Source organism: Lactuca virosa, chromosome 7 (genome assembly GCF_052849685.1).
Source record: "Lactuca virosa cultivar CGN04683 chromosome 7, Lactuca_virosa_CGN04683_v6, whole genome shotgun sequence".
Lineage (NCBI taxonomy): Eukaryota > Viridiplantae > Streptophyta > Magnoliopsida > Asterales > Asteraceae > Lactuca > Lactuca virosa.
Window position 1 is genome coordinate 174,140,183 of NC_136432.1, and position 6,608 is coordinate 174,146,790.

The following is a 6,608-nucleotide window of genomic DNA, read 5'->3' on the forward strand; positions in this document are numbered from 1 at the left end:
ATTTTTCTTTTATTACAACAATTAAAAATAAAACAAAAATAATATACCCTCTCTCTCTCTCTCTCCACCGTATTCCCCTCACAATTTTTTTTTCTTTTTACCCAAGAACAGTTCATCTTCTTCATCTCTTCCTTCTTAATCAAGATGGTTTGTGCATACCAGATTCCGGTGTTCTTGGATCTAATCTCCATGACTCCATCATCGCCTCTCAAAAACTCATAAAGCAGTGATGAAAACCCATGAAATCAACTTCATGGATGTTTCTTAAAATTTCTGAAAAATATCAAGGGGTGAGTTTCTGAAAATCGACTCCATGGATGTTTCCAAGGTGGGTTTTTTTAGATATCTAATCCATGTCACCGCCGCTCAGGACATCGTCAATGTATCTCCATCTGATGGCCTTCATCAGCTGCCTAGCAGCCCTGTGAAGATCTGAAAGAGCACCGCCATAGTTGTCCTTTTCCGATTACCCCTCTCACCGTCGATCTGAAACCCTTGTCGGTGTTTCAAGGCCCTTCACCACCACCTGAATCGAGACAGTAAGATCAATATCAACACCAAAAGCAAAACAGTAACAGTCGAATTGGGTTTTAAGACCCTTTCTTAAAAACTCACAAGTGCTCCTAAAAAAAACTCCTAATGAAGCGGCCAAGTTCTACGCACCCTCCTCTGCCTCCATCTTAAACCCAAAAAGAAACCACCAGTCGCCATCACCACCTGCTCCATCTTGAAGAAAAGGTGAATTCTAACTCCTCCACCTTATACAACAACCCTGCTTTCTCAACATTGCTCAAGACTTCGAAGAACAGCCTAACCCCAAACCACTCCTTTTTCCAACTTTAATCATACTTGTTCACCTGCAATTCACATAATCATACTCGAATTCTAAATCAAAAGGCGAAAACAATTTGAATCTAGTAGAAACATGCGATTGGGTATTTGGGGATTTAGGAATCGAGTAAAATGTGGGAGATTTGGGGGAGTTTGGTGAGGTTTTTGATGGATATGACGGATGGCTTTGCAATATGGATTTTAATTTAATTACGTTTGAGAGAGAGAGAGAGATTATTTTTGTTTTATTTTTAATTGTTTTTTAATTGTTGTAATAAAAGAAAAATGGAAAATAAAATAATAAAGGGCAAATCCGTCATTTTAAAAAAGTTCATAGGAAATTGGACCAAACTCGCAACAAAACGAAACTATTGGACTATCCTTGCGAGCCAAACCCATTTTGGACCAAAGTTGCTAGTTTTGACATACCACAGGGACCATTCTTGCAATTTTGTCTAAGCAATAAGCAATAAGCTTTAAGTATTGGGGGGGGGGGGGAAGTTTTTCAAAATTAGTTTATTTAGCTTATCCCCACCATAATATGTTGATTTTTAATGTTTTCTATTCAAACACTTAAACTTAGCTTATAGCGATGGAGATAAGCAATAAGCTCTCTCTTTTTTCCCTATCCAAACACCCTCTAATAATAATATAAAGATAACTAATAATAATATAAAGAGAAAACGGTTAGGTTACACTGTTGATAGAAAAATATAAAGAGAAAATGGCTAGGGTTACATTGTAGATGGAAAACTGTGTAAAATTCAATATATATATATATATATATATATATATATATATATATATATATATATATATATATATATATATATATATATATATATATATATATATATATATATATGAAAGCTATCTAGGTTTGTAAAGGGCTATACATAAGGTCCAATACAAAAAAGCCTAAATAACTTATTATGCTAACACCTCCCCTCAAAACTCATAATAATGTGGAAACAAGCATTGAGAGTTTGTCTTCAAAGAAACGTAAACGAGATGCTGAGTGTGCCTTAGCAAACATTCATATTCGCAACCAACCAAAGAAACTGCATTCCATAACGGCGAACAATATTCATCTAAGCAGCAATACCAAACAATCTTCAAGAAAAGCAGCGAAACTAAACAACCTACACAAAAACATCCAAAAAAAACAAACAATCTGCACAAAAGCAACCAAAACCAAACAATCTGCACGAAAACAACCAAAACCAAACAATCTGCACGAAAACAACCAAAACCAAACAATATCCACGAAAGCAGTCAAAACCAAACAATATGTACGAAAGCAACAAAAACCAAACAATCTACACGAAAGCAGCCAAAACCAAACAATCTATATGAAAACAACCAAAACCAAACAATCTGCATAAAAACAGTCAAACATAACAATTCGCATGAAAGCAGCCAAAACCAAACAATCTGCATAAAAACAGTCAAACATAACAATTCGCATGAAAGCAGCCAAAACCAAACAATAGACATGAAAGCAGCCAAAACAAACAAATCTTTATTTTTGCAACATACAAACAAACCCCAAAATACTTAAATTGTTAATTTAAATATAACATTACAATGTCAACTTAAATATAAATTTCAGTTCCACTTAAAAACCGAAGAATATTTTGTAAATAGTTAAAAATGATAAATTGTAATGATAAATGCAAAAACTAAATTGTAATATCAATTTAACTAAAATATTTCCTAAAGATATTTTTATAATCGTTAAAGTTTTCAAATAAGTAGCTTAAAATAACCTACAATAACAATAGTTAAAAATAACTCTATATAGATAATTATATTGTTACCTTTAAAATAAAAAAAAACAATGTTTGATGTTTTAAATAATTATAATGATAGAAATTAAAACATTAAGCAAATAAATTTTAAAAAATTAATTAAAAATAACAACTATAAATAACATTAAACCGTATATTATATTTAATTTTATTCATGTGTAACTCGCGGATAGAAGTCATTCAAACGATTGAGATTATGCAGTTATAATAGATGTATATATTGTCATATAATTCAAAATAATCAATATATTATATCAATTTAGTATACGAATTATTATATAAAATTTAACAACGTTATTGCTATATTTAAAAAAACATATATTTGTAAAGACTTCAACTATATAGGTGTAACCATTTTTCCTTTCACCACATCAATTTGAAACCTCAAACTCTTCATATTTTCACATAATATACTTAATATATTAACTTAAATATGTTGTTAATTATAAACATTGTCATAAATGAAAGTCTTCTTGAATTATCAATATGATATACTTAATTTGTTGACTTCAATATAATGTTAAATGCATAACATATAATAATATATAAAATAAACTTCAAATATAGTGTATAATTTAAAACGTAAAGTAAAATATCAAATAAAGTTTAAAAAAAATCAATGTATATTTTGTAAAATAGTTAAGAGAAAAATATTAAATACGATAAATGTAAAAGAAGCTAAATCTAAAAGTCGAATTAACTAAAACATTTCCAAAAACTATTTTTTATAATAAATAAAATTCAATTAAGTTGTTTTCAATTTAATTTATAATAATAATAATAATAATAATAGTTAAAAATAACATAAAATTATAAATTAAATTACATTATCTTACAAATAGTGGTTGATAATTTAAATAGTCATCAATGATAAAATTAAAACATTGTCAAAAAATTTGAAATTGATAATTTATATAGTAGTTAATTAAAATAGTTGATAAATAATTAATTTTATACACACATAAAGTTTGAATAGAGACCATTAAATGATTTGATTTTAATAAATGTTATTTATCTATTGTTCAAATTAATTATAATATTACATCAATTAAATGTAACAGTTGTTATCTTATAACGAGTTATCATTATGATATACTTAATTTGGTGACTTTAATATAGTGTTAAATGCATTATTTATATATATATATATATATATATATATATATATATATATATATATATATATATATATATATATATATATAACAAATAAACGAAAAATTTAATGTAAAGTTTAAAACATAAAGTAAAATATAAAATAAAGTTTTAAAAAAATTCAATATATCTTTTGCAAAATAGTTAAAAGAAATATATTAAACACGATAAATTCAAAAAACATAAATCTAAAAGTTGTATTAAGTAAAAGATGTCCAAAAACTACTTTTTATAATAACTAAAATTTAATAAGTTGTTTTCAATTTAACTTATAATAATAATAATAATAATAATAATAATAATAATAATAATAAAAATAAAAATAATAATAATAATAATAATAATAATAATAATAATAATAATAATAATAAAATAAAGTTATAAATTAAATTATGTTATATTACAAATAATGGTTGATAGTTTAAATAATCATCATGATAAAATTAAGACATCGTCAAAAAAAAATTGAAATTTGATAAATCATAACAATAGTTAATTAAAATAATTGAGAAATAATTAATTTTATACACACATAAAGTTTCAATAGAGACCATTAAATAATTTGATTTTAATAAATGTTATTTTATCTATTGTTCAAATTAATTATAGTATTACATCAATTAAATGTAATAATTATTATCTTATAACTAATATAAATAACGTAAATATATTCAATATCATATAATTACCAAAAGTTTAACTTCATAATTTTATTCCGCGCAACGCGCGGATATTCGTCTAGTATACGTATACATATATACAGTAGCGGAAGTAGTAAATAACAAGTGGGGTGCATGACCCCACTTGATGGTGGGTCACACCCTAATTTTTAATAGAAAAATATATATTTTTATAGAATTAGATACTTAACACCCCACTTTGGACACCATTATTTTTGCTCAAAAAACCTTAACAAGACCTCAAATTTCAGATTTTTTTCTTATTTTTCTTATTTTCAATATTTTTATCATTATGGACCCCGATTAATGTTTGCTATGGATCCGCCATTGCATATATATACATATGTATATATCATTAGAAAGCTATCGACGATGCGGTCGTTATAAGACTAGTGTTGAGTACTTTCGACATTAGTTTAGTACAAATATCGTTAAATCTATTTAAAATAGTATTATAAAGGGATGTTTAGTCGTTTAAATAACTATAAGGTCATTAAGTAACTATAGATGATAGTTTTTGAAAATTCAATTACTATAAATAAGAGCCTCTAGGCTCTTATATTTCTTGCATCATTCTCTTGATTCAAGAGTCTTTCTCTTCTTATCCCCCGAGCATTTCGGTCCCTCGTGATTTGACTTCTCTTTCTGTAGTTTTAGTATAGTAAGGTGAGCGCTGAAACGTTGCACGAATCTTTTTTAGAAATATTCAGCGACAAAGTTCTACCTCTGCAGAGCCCGACTCCTAGCTAAAACCTCTTGTAAGTAAGTTATGCTTACCCTACTTTAAGTATAACTTATGTTTAAGTTCATTATCGTTATTATGAACCCATAAATAATATATGTGTTAAGTATTATAAGTTACACAAAGTGTTATTATAATACATTTTAACTGCTTGCGAAACGGGGAATCTGGTTTGAAGGGCCGCATAAGGTTGTTGGATTTCAGAACAGCTTAAATGCCAAAATGGTCCTGCACTCCGGTGTTTAATGTCTTGCCCCTGTCTGTACATAGTAGTTGAAAAGTATTGTTTAATACTTATAAAACACTATCGCTCGTAAATCTAGACTAGTAATTAGTTGCAATTAATATTAGACTAAAATCTAGTGGTAATCATACTAGGTTTCGTCGAAGGAAAATAAAATTGTTAGAAGCGAAGCGCTGCCCGAGTTTGGAGTCATCACTTTAACAAGTGAATGCATAGTCTCTTTCATAAACATGATTTTAATACAAGTATTGATTAATGTAACATCCGGATTTCTAGGTACTGTATTTATCTAATTATTTTTGAGTTTTGGAGAGGGACTCGGCGAGTAGGCGCTTAGACTCGCCGAGTAGAGCCGCGCATTGTTGGACTGGATTAATGACTGGACTCGGCGAGTCCATACGTGGACTCGGCGAGTCCATGCTGTTTAATGAAACCCTAATTTCTTGGGTTTGGGACCTATTTAAAGGCCCTAAGGGCCGTCACTTGCGGCTACCAAACCCCAGAGAGAAACCCTAAAAGAGCTAGAGCGTTTGTGAGAGGAAAGGAGCCATTTCTTGATCTTTGTGATTGATTCTTACAAGAAGGAGGTGATTCCAGCTTGGAGGGGACCAAGGAGGTTGTGCATCTGGGGATTTCGAGCAAAAGACTTCATCTTTGAGGTATTATGTCGCCCCTTTATCTGTTTTGTTGAAGGAATCCATAGATGTAGAGTTTTTATGTCTTTTATTGGAAGGAGTTGTGAGAATATGGCCCCTATTCATTTTGAGACTTCGGATCTGGACCCATAGTGGTCTAAAGAGCTTATTCCAGCTTGCTTTATGTTGAACTATGGAGGCAATGAGCTTAGGTTGTTGTGTTTGGGGCTAAATCACCAAGTAAAGCCTCCTAGACGTCACATGAGAGTCAAGATCCAAGCTTTACGTGATTATCAGGCTTGGGAAGGTCAGATTTATGGTTCTAAGGAACAGATCTGACCTCAGGAGGTCATTTGAGTTTGTGCATGACATGAACTCGCCGAGTCTAAGGGCAGACTCGGCGAGTAGGGTTAGGGTTTCCCGTGAATCACTCAGTGAGTGACTTGCCGAGTTGGGGGAATGACTCAGTGAGTCAGAGGGGGAATAGAGGACTCGAGTTCACGACTGAAC